This window comes from Botryllus schlosseri, chromosome 1, assembly GCF_051294905.1.
Source record: "Botryllus schlosseri isolate E-star chromosome 1, Bs_hap1, whole genome shotgun sequence".
Taxonomy (NCBI): domain Eukaryota; kingdom Metazoa; phylum Chordata; class Ascidiacea; order Stolidobranchia; family Styelidae; genus Botryllus; species Botryllus schlosseri.
In genome coordinates, this window is record NC_137236.1 from 23,675,320 (window position 1) to 23,694,548 (window position 19,229).

General features: G+C 40.2%; 2 long non-coding RNA genes across 4 annotated transcripts; one reads left to right on the forward strand and one right to left on the reverse strand.

Moving 5' to 3' along the window:
* Nucleotides 1-544: 544 nt before the first annotated feature.
* On the forward strand, nucleotides 545-13,262 carry LOC145434511 (uncharacterized). Of its 3 annotated transcripts, none has more exons than XR_013913438.1 (3): nucleotides 749-1,046; nucleotides 1,113-1,287; nucleotides 12,989-13,262. It is a non-coding gene; the product is annotated as an uncharacterized LOC145434511 (long non-coding RNA). The 3 variants fall into 3 exon arrangements; XR_013913435.1 differs by having other exon boundaries at nucleotides 749-1,036; XR_013913427.1 differs by lacking the exon at nucleotides 1,113-1,287 and having other exon boundaries at nucleotides 545-1,036.
* LOC145434620 (uncharacterized) lies at nucleotides 13,210-13,872 on the reverse strand. The gene is made up of 2 exons (XR_013913498.1): nucleotides 13,683-13,872; nucleotides 13,210-13,311 (listed from the first exon to the last, which is right to left on the reverse strand). It is a non-coding gene; the product is annotated as an uncharacterized LOC145434620 (long non-coding RNA).
* Nucleotides 13,873-19,229: the final 5,357 nt, after the last annotated feature.

A 19,229-nucleotide genomic window follows, 5' to 3' on the forward strand; every position in this document is an offset into this window, starting at 1 on the left:
AGCCGCGGTCCGCATGAATTTAATGTCGAGATAAAATAGGCCACGCAAATGAACAACGGCGCTATCTCATCACCTACTCAGCCCTAATGAATTGATATCCTGGTAAATTTGGGGTACCGGGCTTATCAAACGCCTTGAAATATTAATTAGGGCTTGCACCGTGTGTTGATTGATCACAGCATGGTGTCCTATATGGTGTGTACACAAGCAAATCCCACGGCTCCGTGAAATTGGTCGACGTCACACTTTCAAAGGCAATTTGACGGTAACTTTTGACCGGCTTGCCGAGCATTAAATTTGATAATACGGGTATCAATCAAGCTACCGTGGTACTGATTGCGAAAATATAAATTCTATTCTGCTCGTGGTCCTGGAACCCGCCCAAATCAGCTTCGAATGTTGTATCGTAACGAAGTTTATGACGCAACCATGCCGTCTGGGAGCAGGTGAGGAGCAGAGTAAACCGCAAGCTTATTGGTCATTGCTGTGCATTCAATTGATCATTCACACTCTTAGGCCCTTTTCATACCAGATTTACGAAACTCTTTCGGGAACAAGTTCCGAAACAGGCGATGTTCACATAGAGAAAATATTACCGGAACAGTTCCGGGAAAAGGACGCGTTCATACCTATTTAGAGTTACCGCGAACTTATGTTCACACAGGTCGTGTTTTCGGTAAATTCGCGGGAAATTATGGCCAGTATGAACGCGATTCTCCGTAACTGTTGATGGTTACGAAACCATGTCTGTGGGGTGTTCCAGTATTAATATGCTTGTGGAAAACAATGTGGGAGAGGCATATACGTGAGATGCGGAGAAGTTGGCTCCAACTTTTAGCTATGGGATGTTGCGGATATGCCTTCTCGAAGTGTATGGGGCTCTATACTCAATATCTGTATCAGTAATAGAGCCCGAGTATGTTCCTGACTTGTATATTATCAACCGAAGCTGAGAGCAGAAACTGAAAGCCAGCAAAGAGGATAGAGTCCTGGAATGAAAAGAACCACCGATCAGGCGATCACATCTGCGTACGAGGTACGACAAAGTCAGTTTATCTTTGTGATTGCTGTATAATGGTTTGGGTAGATCTAATCTTATGTACACTATACAGAGAAACCAGGGAAATCGAGAAATTCGTGAGAGAAACATTTGGTATACTCTGCGACGAGCTTCGAGACCATAACGAAAAGCAGCAAGCAAATTACACGAACTCAATTTCTCTTGCTTGCTGAGTAGCTGTCGCTCTTTGGCGGCTAGCCAATGAAGCCAATCGTTTATAGATCCAGGTAAACATCAGATGTATTTTAAGAATGCAACTGTCACAAGTTGATTTTAATAAAAATTGCTGGTGCCTAGTAGGGCTAGCCACAGTGATTCGAATACTCAAATCTGAATCGAGTATTAATTTTATTGATTCGAGGCGAGTAGTAAAATACTACTTTTCGAGCAGGCTACTGAAATTATACTGAAAGTTGATTTACTAACGAGAATTATACCATAGTTTTGATAAACTTTACCACTGAGTAAGCCTTGAAACCTTGATTGGCCGTGTCGCAACATACGAGATATAGTACAAAGCTACACTGTAAAAAATCTGGTAGATTTACTGGGAAATCTCTGTAAATTTTGCAACGAATGACCGGTCGCAGCCAATAACTGTGCGTAGCTTGTAATGTTACATTTTGATATGTAATATTACCTCAATTTAGCTGTAAAGTCAAGTAACCAGAATTTCTTCGCAAAATTACTGACAGTTACTCGTTACTGAAGTTTACCAGGCTATTGGGAAAATTGATTAGCTTGAAAATCTCTGCAGCCAATTTATACGTGGAACTGAATGTTACTGATATCATTCTCGTGGTGATTTGACCTGATTCAACCTTGTTCGCGAGACTGGGGTCTGTCATACGGAAATTGTTGGCCCTAGTACCAATTTCAGTATAGTACATAGTAGGGTAAAAGAAACAACTGGCAATCGTAGCTAATGTGGTACACCATAGCCACTATATTATATTATAAGGCTATGGCCATAATGCCGGTCTCGCTGGTTACATTCGTTGTCACGGATAGGACTGATGAGTTAGAATATCAGTTTAGGATGCATAATATTGTTCGGGAAACTAGAAATATCAGCACCGCATGCTCTGTTGACCATTTGTTAATGGCGAACAAGGCGACCTGTAATAGGTGACATTAGGTTCTGAGATTCGTAGTAAACAACCAACGCACAACTGTGACATCACAAGCATCGTCTGGTTTAGCAGGTACGGTAAGTAGTGAACAACATATGGAATAAACATCAATTTATACGCAATTAGATGGAGAAGAAAGGGACTATATGTAATGATAAATGTTTCTGTATGAAAAAAACGACCTAAATCAGACATTATAACGCAGTGGCCAGTAAATATTATTGGTGGCATGTCAGCGGATGAATACCGCTTATTTCGAAATCGTTCGAGTCAGAGATGCCACTCCTGGGTTTTTCCACCCAGATCTGGGTTTTTTGAGCGTCACCTGGGTTTCTGGGTTTTTATCCTTGAAATCTGGGTTTTTTTTCAACATCCAGTTCGCCAGGTCAGTTTTACGCTCGAAAATTAATTATTAGATTAGTATGGTCGCAATATCGTAAAATGCACGCACTTCAGTTCGCCATTGTCGATGGATTTTGCTGTTATTGTAACGACAGAGTGTTGAGAATCTATTTCACTACTAAAATGAGAGGCTTCGGCTTGATGCGATGGAGCTTCGTTTAATGGTAACTTCCAGGTCGCAGAAAGTCATGTTCATATAGAACGATTGCCAGTAGCGAACTCGGCACTTGGTGAACTTGGTGAACAATTCGGCATGTATCGATAAATATATCATGTAACTGTATGGTATGCACGCAAGCACATGAACAGACCAGGTGATGATCCGACTAATATAATCCTATTGTTATCTGAGTATATTTAGTTCCTACAGGGACACTCAGAGAGAGAGAGAGAGTTAGTTAGTTGGACACCCCTAGCAAGTTAATCAGAGGCATTGGTTATCAGCATATTCGAAACCTAACCCTAACCCTGAATTTCATGATTTGGCAGTTATTCATTTCCACTATAGATTGGTCTGTGATTATTACAAATAAAAGTGATTGTCGTCGGATCAATCAATCGAAAGCTACTTTTAAGCTGTTCAGGTCGCTGAAAATACATGAAATCATCCTTAGAAATAGGGAATGGATGGCATTGCATTGAACTTTCGCAGCGCGATGATATAATTAGTACCGGTACACTATTAAGTATTCACGCTGCGCCACAATTGTTTCATTGCAACGTGTCGAGAGGAAAACAACATGTTTTTAGTGTGATTCGCAGTGTTAACCAAGCAAAATGTGTATTATGAACTGTTGTAAATTCAATATCGAAGGCTGCAATGACTGAATAAGTGTATGCGACGACTATCAGGCACCACTTTCACAGGTATCTCGTGTCTTTTGAGTGAAATATAGGATCTGGGTTTTTCTGGGTTTATTTCGCCTCCACATCTGGGTTTTTCCGAAATATCCCAGTGGCATCTCTGGTATAGATAACTAACCTACGGATGGATACGCAACACCCGACGTCACGCTTGCTTGTCCGGAGGTAATTACTGCTCAGCAATCTGAACGCAACATAAATTGCTAAGCCCATAGCTGACGACCCGCGCGCGGAAGAGGAGCCCAGATAAACCAACGACGGGAACCGAATCGAATCCGATCCGTCAGATTGGTGGGCGCTTATCGTAACCACTACACCAGGGGTCACCAACGTGGTGCCCGCGGGCACCAGGTAGCCCGCGAGGAACAGACGAGTAGCCCGCGAGACTGTTTTAAAAACAGATCGAATAGCAGCATTTACCAATGTTCGTCAGATTATTACCAGCGAGCTTTTAAATATATAGATTGAGATTTAGCTATTCTTGTTTAAATCACATTGTAGCTTACAAATGTCAATACATAATTAACACTCAAAATGATGATATCAAATTTTCATCAATTACAATTAGTAATATACCAACATGTAATAGAACCACAAGATATCGAAGACGTAGGATACGGCGCACTTCCTATACAATCGACATGACGGAATGCCATCCACGGTCTTCTTGAAATGGCGGGGGGTTCCGTTATGGTAGCTCGACGTCCAGGACAATCCCAAAGTAGTAAACAACATTACTATTCGGTAGCAGATAGCGGTGAAGTACTAGCAGATTTTCAATATGTGTATGTCCATTTCGTATTGCATCTTTTGACACGGCTCATTTCTCTTACACTCAACGCAGTTTAGTACCATATTTCTAACTTTTCGTAATCGATGCTGCTGTCAGGTATATTGAAATCTGTTATGTCTGGATGCTGAACAGTTAAAAATTGAAATTGTAACACTGCAAAATGACCTCCACCTCAAAGCCCACAAGGCTGCAGCTAAACTTTTGGTTCCTTGTTGACTTGGAAACGTACAGTGGCGTATGCGCAGCAGCTATGACGGCTGCAAGCGTGCTTGGTTCAACTTATCGCTGTGAATCAGCCTTTGCGGACATGAACTTAATCAAAAACAAATACAGAACAGAACTCACTAATGCACATCGGGAACACTCACTCAGAGTTGAAGTGTCAAGTTACATCTTACTACAGTACAGCGCACTAGTTGATTGCATGCAATGTCAGGCCTGCCACTGACTGATATAGAAACAGATAACATGGTGTCCAGTCTAAAGTGTGACATAATTTATTTTAAAATTTGACTTGACTGTTGCTGTATAATTTATATAGACACGGTGCGAAGTAATTCGTGGTCTTAGTGCTTAGCTGGTTGAAATGTGATGTTTTGATTTAGACTCTCGTAGGATTCTTACCGCAATGTGATTCCTGCCCAGTGTTATGAATATCAAAGCGGAAATTCAATCTGGTACGGGTAAACGGCGGGAGTAAATGGCAGCCCGTCACTGCAATCAATACCCAAAAGTAGCCCTTGGTTGCAAAAAGGTTGGTGACCCCTGCACTACATTATCTCCCACGCCATCTTTTGGTGGTATGATCTGATGAAATTTTAAATAAAACGAATGAAGCAGTATCTCAACCACTGGTGACTTTTGGGGTTGTCGACGGGCCCCCTCTTTGGTCAATCATCAACTCTCTGCATTTGTTAGAAAAGTCACATATCCCGATAATCATCAAGTCTTTGCATGCGGTAGAGGTAATTAGTTTTGATGTAGTCTATCCTTTCAACCGTGCAATCGTTGATATGACCTAATGCAGCGCCTGGCTCAAACCTTGACGTGGTGTGCTGGCTAATCGCTAATATCAGCCGATAGCTTACCAGAGCAGGGATGCCACTCCTGGGTTTTTCCACCCAGATCTGGGTTTTTCGAGCATCGCCTGGGTTTCTGGGTTTTTGTCCTTGAAATATGGGTTTTTTCAACATTATGTTCTTCAGGTCAATTTTAAGCTCGAAAATTAAATATTAGATTAGTAAGATCATAATGTCGTAAAATGGACCTCTTTCAGTTCGCCATAGCAAGGATATATAGAACTGTAGAATTCTACAGATATCCCTCCGCCATTGTCGATAGATTTCGTTTTCATTGTAACAGCGTAACGAGTTATCGTAACGAGTCTTGAGACACTGTCTCACTCGCAAAATGAGAGGCATCGGCGTGATGCGATGGAGCTTCATTGAAGACGGTCAATTTCCAAGTCGCAGAAAGTCATGCGATGTTCATAGGGCAACACATTGGATTTTGGAACCGTCGTATTGCTATTTAAAACGATTTAAGAATCGAATGCTAGTATCATTCCAATGGATTTGTCATGTATCAATAAGTAACATGATAACCTTATATTATGCAGATGGGGATCTAAGTATATTAACTTCCAACAGTGACCCTCTGAGAGAGACGGTCGCACACCTTCAGCTATTGAGTTAGTCTGAGGGGTTGGGTATCAGCACATTCAAATATACCCTGAATTTCATGATTTGGCAGTTTTTTTTTCGACTAAGCTTGCCTGTCACATTATCCCAGGAGTAATGGTCAGGTCGCTGCATGGAAATATTGAAAATCACCCTCAGAGATGAGGAATGGCATTGTTATGAACAACATTCGTGGCACGGTGATATAATACATTGTTGATCAATGACGCCGCGCAATGCGTTGAGAGGAAAACAGCATATTTTTGTGGGATTTGTTTAGTTAACCGGGAGAAATGTATAGTATGAACTGTTGTATTTCCATAATCAAGGGCTAAAACTTACTTCTATTACTGTATGACTGTAATAATGACTGTCAGTTTCCAGTTTTACAGCTATCTAATAGCAATTTAAGTGAAATATAGAATCTGGGTTTTTCTGGGTTTATTTAGCGTCCACATCTGGGTTTTTCCGAAATATCCCAGTGGCATCTCTGGTTCGAGTGTCGTATCGTCGTCTGGCCATTATTGAGATTTGAGCAAAGGGTGGAGCGAAGCTTGTTGTGCTTGAAGAAAGTGGACACGATCGTTGAAGATTCCTAGGAATGCTGAATGGCATACGCATCGTAAAAGGTACAGTACTACATAGTATTCTTTACCGTGAATCTCTACGACTGTGCACACCACCGGGATGACTTTGATTTCATGATTGAAATATTTCATTCGCCGCATTCTCTGTTCTATTTTGGGATATTAGTCGACTTATAAAGTGACCTGTGACACCACATACTCCGCCGCGGAGGAGTTGAAACTGTAGGTATGTTTATGTCATTTTCGGGCCATAGCATAAAGATGTTTTCATCCACTTCTGGATTTGTTTGGCACACATCCAACTCAAATGAGGAACCTTTTGCTTCAATACATGAGGCTAAACATGTGTTTCTCAACCATTTTCAGAAGACGATTGTTGAAGATGAAAATTATTTCGTATTCAAGAAAGATCGCCAAATTCAAACTCCAGCAGCCGCGCTCAACTTCATTTGAGCAAATTTTTGATATTCTTTGAAGATTTAGAGGAATTCCCACGTGGAAGTCATTCATTACTTCATAGCTTCCCTTGCCCTTCATAGCTTGCCCTCAATTAAGCTACCCTATATCAACACAATTTACTTCAATTCCAAAACTGATCAAATTGGGCATGGCAGTACAGAATGATGCCTTGTTCTCTGTAGTCACTTCCAGCATTAGGATTAGTCTCAGTGCAACCTACCTTGAAATAAATTGATGTCCTGCTCAATGTTTCTTTTGCTATTTTCAAACAAGTTTGGGGAAATTAGTCAGAAATGATAAAGACTCGAATACGGATTCAAACTTGGCGTAAGACATCCCATATGTATACTAATAGATCAGGGATGGGCAATCTGCTGCAGTAGAAGGGAGTTTGTGTGGCCGTCGACACCTAATTCAATTAGTATGTGTTAGCATCCGTCGACATGCAAATTGAAATTACTAATTCATCCCAATTTTTCAAGAGATTTTAATTAATCTTGAAATTTTCTTCGCGCTCCACGCAATTCAACGTAACTAAATTTTTCAATTCTAATATAGTAGCGCCCTTCTAAATCTGAGCAGACATCAGAATCGTGTGCTCACGAAAGAAATTTTTCTATGGTACATTTGGGCGATTTCAATATATTTCCACTACTGATACGATGGACAATCCTGATGGGGGGTCAACAAATAACAGCATGCGACAAAGTGCATGACTAATAACAATTGGCCCACACAAAGATACATTATCAATTATAACTTGCCCTAAATTTTCGAAAGCACTCCGTCCATGAACCCTACCGGTGAATCTGATGATATGGGCTGAAAAAGGATAAATATTTGACAGTAATATGTAATACTGCTACTATTACTTAAGGTATTCATTCGTGAATCTAAAAAAAATTCGCGCTCCGCTCTGCACGAAAATATGGAATCCCAGCAACTACTCATAGCATTGCCACTCGCGATTTCGGTGTGTACAATAGCCCTTTGTGAAAAGTATAATGGTCCAGAGTTCACCGGGAAAGGATATGGACATTGGACAGATTAACATAGCCTATCTCTATATTAGATGATGTGCTCTTTTTGACATGACAATAAGTGCAGGGGGCGCAATTTTTTTGGCCATCGCCAAGGGGGCGCATGTTCAAAAAGGTTGAGAACCGCTGCATTAGATGAAGTAAGTCATGACTCATGCTATATCATGTAAAAGGCGGAGCCGTCATCACACAATGTACCAGTACCGGTACTTCAAAAATTGTGATATTTTTGTTAGCCTATTTGTCTTAGTAGTCTTTATAATGTCATGTCTAGGCTATAAACTTTGCTTAATATATCAACTTATGCATGAATTCTTTTTAGTGGAACTGCAAGATACTAGTTACACAGAAGGAATGAGGACGAGAAAAAGAAACAATTGGAAGTTTGTCCGATGGTGGGAGACCACCCGTTTTACTGCATGTCTCCTAAAGAAGAATTAGACCTCCAGCAGCAATACTTTTCCATCGATAACCTTCTCATCGTGAATCATGAATGAATATACAGTTTGTTCCAATGTCGTTTTGGGGGTGTGAAGAAGCTTTTGCGATATTTTAGCATCGGGTTGCTTTGCGATAGGTATGGGGTGTACGTTAATTTACAAGCTGATATGTAATCCTGATTTACACAGACAGCATGTAGGTTGGTAGGCGGTAGAATTACAGTCTCAGGGGCAAATATACAGGAGAAAATGTAGATTGGATATACCGGAGGTGACTGTAACATTACAGTCTGGCGTGTAAAGTGAGATTACCGGACGAGTGTAAGTTAAATTTACATTGACTAGCGGTAATGTTACATTACCACGAAATGTCTGGCTACCGTGCTTCCAAACATTTCGCGGTAAATCGAGGTATTTTTTTTTACAGTGTACGAACGTTGCTGGAAATAACACATTTCCGAAGTCATGACCATCCCATAAATAACACTGTCAAGCAGTGCAATGAAAACGGTATGGTCGAAAACACATTAAAGTATCTTTAATGTGACGGGCAATAGGCGTTATGTTCTTTATGGTGGCATAAAAGGTAGCCTACACATTTGAATTTTTGGCATGGTACATTGTGTTGTGATGTCATCATGATGATACTCGACTCGAAGCGCAATAAGTGATTCAGAATCGAATCACTCAGGTACTCAATTTTGCCCAGCCGTAGTGCATAGTAATATTTCTATATTTGTCATGGCAGAATGTCAGCCAGTTTTTGCGTAGCATACCACTGCAAAAAGGTCAGACAAATTTGGTCTTGAATCATTATGTCAGAAAAAGAAGTCTGAAAGACCAATTGTTCTTGCCAAGTAGGCTACTTTCTGTCTCAAAAGTAAGACCCAAATTGATGGAAAATAGACTTAAACTGGAAACTGAGCAATCAACACAATGACTTGGACTCAAGTCATAAAACCATGACTCGAACTCGACGCTCTGCTCGATGAGTTGGACTCGGATTTGACTCGGTGATAAATTGAAAATGACTCGACTTGAATCTAGTCAAAACTATTGAAGTGGGATCGACTTGTGACTTGGTTACAACCCTGCTCACTTGACTGAAATTGCGGAAAATGAGACCAAATTTGTATATTTTTTGTAGTGTAGTCAGCAGAGGTGGTCAGTAACGAAGTACTTCTACTTTTTCGAAGTACTCAAGTAGTTTTCCTCTACTTCTGGTACTTACTCAAGTAGATCTGATTTTAGCTACTTCTACTTCTACTTCGTAATATTTTGTGATCTGCTTACTTACTTTTCGCTATTTTGAGTTTGTCAAGTAGAAGTAGTTCAATCTTCCAATCAGGAAGAGAACCTGAGGTATTTCGGGGCCGTTTTCACGGAGTATCAACATATAATTTTCATAAAAGTTTATAAAGCCCAGAATTTTCGTCGCACTTCGCGTGCAGTGCTGGATACGGAGCAGTGTTGGGATGACTCGAGTCATGACTTGACTCGAGTCAGACTCGAGTCACCTTTTTTGAATGACTTGACTTGACTCGAGTCACTTTGCTAAAATGACTTGACTTGACTTGACTCGGCGTATCAGAAATATGGATTGACTCGTGACTCGGAGCAAAATTCACGAGTCAATTTCGAGTCATCAAATAATCGGTGTCGATAAAGATCACTGAATCTTGCATATGTTCGGATTGTTCACGAAACGCTGGTGTAACCGTGAGCGCGACCAATCATTTATTGATCGTGCGTTAAACTGAGCCTCCATTGTTCCCTCACAAATAAATTGACCGCAAACGAAGTGATCGAAGCTTACAGCTTACGTTGTCGTAATCTAGTATAGTAAAGTAATTAATCTCTGTTTTTTACCTTAACCAAACCTCTTGTTTTATTGAAATTGAATTCGAATATAGTTTATATAATCCTCAACCATTGGCACAGGCTCGAATTGTATCATATCGATTTGTAAATGGGTAATGTATTGCATCCTATCAATTCGTATCTATCCTCTATTTAGGCTGGTAACTATCAACTGTGGTCTAGCAGTTCTACGTATCTGTGAGCGATACAGCGTCTTCTTGTGTGAATATTAAACTCTATATTCGTTCATCGGTTCAAAATCAATGACTACTCAATCAGTTTTTCAGACAGCTTTCAAAATGCAATGACGTTATCATGCCTCGTGCTTCGAAAATGCAACTTGACTTGAATTGTTACTTGACTCGTGACTTGACTTGACTTGACTCGAGTCACCTCCAAAAATCGATTGACTTGACTTGACTCGAGTCAAAATGAGCAATGACTCGAAATGACTCGTGACTCGAAGGTAGTGACTTGATCCCAACACTGATACGGAGTAACCAGTATGATTTCACGAAGTATCGGTGAATATAATTTAGGTAGAGGGTTGGCGTTGCTCCGTTCACACCACATTGCCGCCATTCGTCCATATCAAATAATTCATCACAGTATATATGGCTCATCATAACGTTTGAAACTGATGTTTCGCAATCTAGCATTTACTTATCATATCGTAATCTAGCATGTCCATTGTCCATGGCGTGTCCAAATCCCGAAAAGTGGACTCTGATATTTTTTTAGTTTCAGAGCTATTTAGCATACCACCTTTGAAACTTTCTGGACTAAAAACATGAAATACATGTTCTGCTTTCAGAAGTAGTATTTATATTTCACTTTCAATTCCCAGTATCATATACTTTGAGTTATAATTATTATCAGTTCTTTTGTCTGGATAACATACATGTTTAAGTATAAACGCAAGTGTAGTAATCCCTTTAATTTCTGGAAATAAAGCTACACAATATGGCATTTTTACGGTCCACCATTTTTTTTATTTACGTTTACTAATCGCGCAAAGTGTTTACACCGTATTCCATACAACTTCTCCGTATTGCTCTTCGACTAAACTACAGGCCTTGTAGTATGGGGAGCGGCGTCATATCATGCTATTTTCTAAAACGTGCTGCTCGAGAAAACAGTGCATTAGCATCACATTTTCATATCAATACTATCATTTTCATCCCATGATGTGGACGAATACTTATGCTATCGAAAATTGGATACCTGTTGGTATGCATCAATATGAATCAAGCTCGTCACCTTTCGCATAGCTCAATTTGCACCTTTTTACAATCCATGTGAACGAATTAGGATCGTTTTCATAACTACTTACTTACTTGAGTACTTTTAAAGTCAGTAAATTCTACTTCTACTTCAAGTAGTTTTAGGTTGCTCATGGAAGAAGTACTTCTACTCGTACTTGAGTAGATTTTTTTCGTCGCTACTTCTACTTCTACTTGAGTAGATTTCTTGACTACTTGGATTTCTTGACCACCTCTGGTAGTCAGACATGTACATCAACCTACTTATTTAGTTACTAAAACTATGTAGTTCTAGTTGTGGATTTGAAAAAGTGAATGGTTTCTGGTTCTAGTTGCGAATATTTGAAAATGAGTAGTTCTAGTTCTAATAGCAGATTTTGAAAAGTTGATGTTCTAGTTCAGGGCCGGCCAACCCGTGGCCCGCGAGTTAATTTCCGAAATTAGTAGTATTATCAAAAATGGATTGCACAGATCGTGAACTTGCAAGGCCAATCAAAAATTTGATTAGTCTGGCCGCAGCACTTGAGATGTGATGACTAAAATATTAGTTCCGACCCAGTGGTAGGTCTATGAGCCAGTCACATTTTGGTAGATCTTCATACACTACAATAAAGCAGAATACTTTGCGATAGATAAATCAAAAGTAAAAATTTTCTACACGCTTGGCGCAATATCTTGTCACTCGATTTCTTGCTTTTAATATTGTTACCCCTTTGTGAAAATGAAAGAACGCCTAATCTATCAGATTGAGTCTAACTATATATATATTCGCGACCTCACGTTTTCGCTCGCAGAATGACCGTCGACTATGAAACCTAGGCACAAAATGATTGCCGCATGTTGGACGAAGCTTTCGATATCGATATGTCCAGGTGCCGAATAGTCCAGTCCTTGCAAACTGAGCCCAGCAATATACAGCAGGCTAGCAATATAGTCAAGTGACAATATTATGAATTTATCAACTTCAAAAAATTTTCGTGCTTCGCGCGGCTAGTGGCCGGCAGAATAGTTCGTCAATCGAATGTGTTGATTTGGCTGAAAAGGTTGGCCACCGCTGTTCTAGTTGCTAGTTTGAAAAATTGAGTAGTTCTTGTTGAAGTTGCGCATTTTGAAATTCCAGTACTTTGTACAAGTCTGAGTGTTGTGGGTGGATAAAAAATTACCACAGCAACATTTGTACCAAACATGCATTTGCTGCATTCGAGTTTTTTCAGGATGACTTCATGATTGGGAGCCAGAGAGTTCCGTACTAGCCTACATAACTGATGACGCAGCCTATCCCTTTCAGCCCCGGCTCATGCTGGAGCCTTTTCCCTGAAACACAAACAGAGTATAAGCTAAAGCTAATTTCAAACATGTAATATAAATTTCCTTTCTGCTGCCCTTAAAATTCACAATTGCTTTTTCAGAAACTTGGCAAAGCACACATGAAGGTTGAAAGATTTTGGTCGACTGAAGGCGCGGTGTTCAGCTTTTCTCATAAACTGCAATCCGCTAAGGCCAGAATGATACAGAGGATGGTATACGCAATGAAGACAAGACCTGGTGGTGATCCAAGTATCGCTGGCCCTGACGTCGGAAATGCCCTGTGTGACTTTCTCAATAAACAATGCTCTTGCTTAACCAGATGTGTTTGTGCTGTTTCATTTTATTCATGAGAGAAACTATAACTTGATGCACAATTGCACAGTTCCGCCTTTTCACCTTTTTCATCAGTTTCCTCCATCTAGACCTGCGGAAAGATCAAATTAAGTTATCTTGCCTAACCTTGCATAACAAAGGAATGACTTGGTTGTAACAAGAAAATGAAGGCATAGGTGAAAACCAAATTATGGCTTGGATGATGTACGATGGCTTACCAGCCCGTTGGTACAATTTGAATTTTGGTTAGTGAGTCAGAGCTAAGGACATCATTCTATGCTGTGCTGCCACTATCAAAGCAGATGTTACTAAATCCCCTTTTCAGTAGGCGTATATGACGGTCACTAACCTACACACAGCATATCCGTGGTTAGAAACTTGCCTTTGATGTAACAAATTTGGTAAGGGTTAAGATCACCTACCAAATTAGTGTTGAAGTGCTAACGTTTTCAGGCAACTCACCCAATGCTGCATCATTTGGAGATGGTGTTCTACCTTTTTAGCCGTGCTCTGTTTACAAAACCACAGAAAAAAGAAGCTGACTAGTAGTCAGTGACTACGTATTGTGAGCATACAGAATATAAATCCAAGAATAATGCATTCCCAACACCATTACCAAGAAGATCAAAATGCCGCAGGTATCTGACCACGAAATACCAGCAGCCTGAATGAACAGCGCGTTACGGTTAGGGCTGGGCAAAGTCGAGTACCTGAGTGATTCGATTCTGAATCACGTAATATGCTTCGAGTCGAGTCGAGTAATCGAGTATCACTCATTATGACGTCATAACAAAATGTAATACGTCAAAGTTCAAATATGTACCATTTATGCCACCACAAAGAATATAATGCCTGTTATCCTACTTATAAATGATACTTTGGTATTTTTCGACCATACCGATTTCATTCCACTTGGTGACAATGTTGTGGGATAATCATGACTTCGGAAATGTGCTACGTCCAGTAACCTTCGTAGCTTTGTACGATATGTTTCATGCTACGATACCGCCAATCAAGGTTTCAAGGCTTCAACAGTGGATGATAGTATCGAAATTATAATTCTAGATGATAAATTAACTTTCAGTGGCGATAAGCGTATAATTTCAGTACTCGAAAAAATCGACTTTTGCTACTCGACTCGAATCATTAAAATTAGTACTCGATTCAGATTCGAGTACTCGAATCATTGTGCCCAGCCCTAGTTACGGTAACTAAAAGATTGATTGACAGCGTTCCGGGAACCCAGCTGCGCCATTCGTGTTCATACTCAGTCGGTCCCGTAAAAATCTCCGAAAATATGAGCGTTCATACCGCCCCGAATCACCAGTGTTATGTTCACATAGAGGGGTTCCGGTAAACATTTTCGAGAAATGTTATTCCCGGAACCCCGGTATGAAAAGGGCCTTACTTTCGTGCGCGCTTGCTCCAGAGCTGCTCAGATGGCCTGGCTGCGTCACAATACCAAACTCCGTTACAATGCAACATTCGAGACTTATTTTTTTTCCAGAACCACGAGCAGAATAAAATTTATATTTTCGCAACAAGCAGCGCGGTATCTTTCGATTGACACCCGTTTTATCAAATTTAATGCTCGGCAAGTCGGTCAAAAACTACAGTCAAAATGCCTTTGACCAGATTAAAGTGTGACTTAGGCCAATTTCATGGAGCCGCGAGATTTGCTTGTGTCCACACCAGACATAGGGTGATTACTTCACGAATGTAATCGATTGCGATTACGATTATTTGTGAATCCCACGATTACGATTACGATTACGATTACAGCAAAATCAGGAAGTAGTCGATTACGACTACGATTACATTTTAAAAGTAATCACGATTACTCACGATTATATTTGTTTTGCTTCTTAGAACTAATTTCATAAGAGATATTGGAAGACAATATAAGGCTTCCGATGAAAAGGTCTAATGAATAACAACTTTCTTTATAAATCATACGTTATTTGCTTGTTGCGTCATAATGCACCCATTGCCCAACTCTATGCAGGACTATTCGTCGCACCTAACGATTTGCATTCCTGCCAGGTCCGTAACTGAAACCCTCCAAACTCCCCAGGACCGGGAGCGAGCTCTATTGGGACTCAAAAGTATTTCGTAAATCAACATAAATTATTATAGAGTATTTTCAAGAGAGTCAATAACTTGAAAATTTTCGTCGAGCTTCGGGATTCAATTTCTTTAAATAGCTTGATTTTGAAATGCATACCTCTCCCCCTCAAGAAAATAAAGCATGCCTAATTTGTAGGAATAGGCATTTCGGTGGCGGTCATTGCCCCGCCACGACACACCAAAAGAAGTATGCAATTTTGACCAACATTCAACTCCACACAGTGTGCTACCAAAGAATGACCTTGGCTAAAACTTTGGGTATGTGTCCATTAGGGTTGTCCAACATTCCATAGATTATTGATAAAAAATAACAATGAGCCCAAAAGAAGCTCACGGGAAAGCCGTTAAGATTTCGGCCAAAGCGTTTTAAAGTAGCTGCCCAAGAATGGGCGTGCCACCGACCATAGCACGGCGAGATGACTAGTAATCAAATAACCACGGCTCCTGATTGGCTAATTGGCTATGCTTCAATGATCACCTCAGCAACAACTTGCTGATTATGTGCTCACCTCAAGGAGTCTGCTACCCGTGGGGATTCTGAAATCGCGTTGTTGGTAGGTTGGCAGATGATGATTTAAGATTAATTCAGGACATGTTAAGGTACGAAATACATGATGAACAATCAACAGCTGCTTCACAAAAACATCTACAGCATGACTGCTTTATTGTGAAGGAAACGGCTGTAGCCTACATGCCGTGTTTTCATCGAGGGAAAGCAAAGACGCTTATGCAAGTAGTGAACGAATTCCCCGTTTCAGAAGGGATCCATCATCAGTGAATACAAATATAAAGCTTGACCATGACACTATACTTTGTGTGAGCTTATTGGACTCAAGTTGTAGTATATAGTTGATATTTTGAATGCTCTAGGGATTGACTGAATCAGCCGGTTGTGCTTGGCAGTTATACTTACAGCAAATTGAATTCACATGTAAGTGTTGTCAAAGTCCTTAATGATGCTGCAGAAAAGAGGTGTAAAGTAAGCACAATGCTGGATATCATGTCCAAACTATGCTGGATACTATGCAGTATAGTCTGTGATTATCTTTACACCTATTTTCTGCGGGATCAATAGGGACTTTGACATACCACATTGGGTATAGCCTGTGCGAGTGTGCGTTATCATTAGGGACTTTAGCAACACTTACAATTGAATTCAATTTACTGTAAGCATCTGATGAGTGCCAAGCATAACCCGCTGATTCAGCCGATTCCAATATCATTCAAAACGTCACCTATATATTACAGCTTGAGCCTAATAAGATCACACAAATTACGGTATCGTGTCATTGTTAAGCTTTATATTTGTGTTCACTGATGATGGATCCTTTCCAAACGGGGAATTCGTTTACCGCTTGCATAAGCGCCTTTGCTTTCCCTCGATGAAAACACGGCATGTAGGCTACAGCCGTTTCCTTCCAATAAAGCAGTCATGCTGTAGAAGTTTTTGTGAAGCAGCTGTTGATTGTTCATCATGTATTTCGTACCTTAACATGTCCTGAATTAATCTTAAATCATCATCTGCCAACCTACCAACAACGCGATTTCAGAATCCCACCGTTAGCAGACTCCTTGAGCACATAATCAGAAAGCTGTTGCTGTGGTGATCATTGCAGCATAGCCAATTAGCCAATCAAGGGCCGTGGTTATTTGATTACTAGTCTTCTCGTCGTTCTATGGTCGGTGGCACGCCCATTCTTGGGCAGCTACTTTCAAACGCTTTGGCCGAAATCTTAATGGCTTTCCCGTGAGCTTCTTTCAGGCTCATTGTTATTTTTTATCAATAATCTATGGAATGAGACACAATCACGGGGTATTTTTAAGATTTTCCAAATTTTGGACAACCCTAGTGTCCATTGCCAGTCGCCGCGCTCTGTGGGCGTGACGAATAGTCCGGTCCTTCCAATCTGAGCCCCAACAATGCAAATGCCACCCGAGGCACTCACAGATGAATAAAGACATGACAGTTTGTGTGTGCGTCTCATGAAAGTTTTTTTAGTCAGCTACGTTTGGGCGACTGCAGTATCTTTTGATTATATAAAAGACGGGTGGCCACGAATTAATAACATACAACAAAGTAATTATTATAACAACAAGCCAGATGCAATAATTATGAATTGCGTGCCCCCAGCTCTGTCGATAAAAATGAATGAATAGCAATATTATGCAATTACCAATATTATTGACGACGGCATGGCATCAACTTGAAAACTGACCACCCTATGGGGCTCCAATACCCAGGGTTGTAATGCCTCGAGTCCGACTCGAGTTGCGATTTGTTGGTGACTAGACTTAACTCGAGTCATTTTTTCAAATGCGTAAATTGACTCGACTCGATTTTGCATGACTCGAACCAAGTCATATGACTCGAGACTCGAACGACCAAGAAATACATTCCATGTAACTTCAAAGAATAGTAAAGTTACCGCATTATTTGTATTTTGTCTATCAGTCCAGATACTTGGAAATAGGGCCGTAAACTGTGAAAACTGATGAAAATCACAATCTTATGAATACGAGCCATTCTATTTCACTCGAGCAGAGTTGAAAAAAGTGGGTTGAACCGGATTGATATGAAACTGATCTGTGAACATTACGACTTAGACTCGTACTCGAGTCAAACACTATGACTCGGACTCGACTCTAAACTAGATGACTTGGACTCGGACTTGACACGGGGGTGAATTGAAAATGACTCGAATTGACTCGAGTCAAAACTACAAAAGTGAGATTGACTTGTGACTCGGAACATTTTGACTTGGTTACAACCCTTCCAATACCAACGTTTGGAGTGGGGGACGAATTGCTGTTTTGGTCCTGATTGTACCTACAGCCCACGCTAACATGGTGTATCAGCGAATGGCTATGGCGACAGTTGAAATGTCGAGTGAAGAATTGTGAAATAACGATTGGCGCCCGTTTCAAGTAGAGTCATATGAGAATAAAATAAAGTGAACTTGCTATTCTACCTTTCACTTAATACATATACTGCAAGCTGCCGTTACGAGAAACGGGAAAGAACGGCTTGGTTATGATATTATCAGCAGCTGTTTATTTAAACCATCGTAATGTTCTATTTAACGAGTACAAAATTTCAAATCTTTGTCCGGTGTACGTACAATACATAGGCTACGTATACTACATAGATAGGCCTACTGCTCGCCAAGCAGCAACGGCCAAACTGCGTTTAACTAAGCATAACCAAACATCAATAGCCTACATATGTTACTATTTGAAACTATAGGCAGAGTGGTGATTATTATCTTGCTGCGAGGTTGTGGCGTCTGGAGTGTATTGATAACCTGATATACAGCATGGCTTACATTTCTCTAACAATCACACAACAATGTACATCAAATATATATTTACTACGCGTGGATACTTCTTACGCAAGGACGAGCAAAGCTAATACTTCTGACGTAATAATGAGCAGTGGCGTTTGAAAATCAACCGTTTGCGCTATTAATAACCTGGTATAATATCTATTCTTGTTCACGAATGTTCGGTTATGTCATATTCATTGTACAAATAAAAAGTAATCGTTCTTTCACAAAGAAATCGATTAGATATGGGAAGTAGTCGATTACGATTACGATTACTTTGGATTTTTTTGGAATGTAATCGATTGCGATTACGATTACTTGAAAATGCTGTAATCGTCGTAATCGATTACGATTACTAATCGCGATTACCCCATGTCTGGTCCACACCATATAGGACACTATGATCAGAGTGAAGCTGTTCTCAAATCCACAACATATCCTCGCCATTATCGGCGAGAAATGGCTTTGAAGTGACATTGCTGTCGTTAAAATACATTCAATAAAAACGATTTATTCCTTGTATATGTGGATAAATGGGCAAATAATGTATCGATTCAGC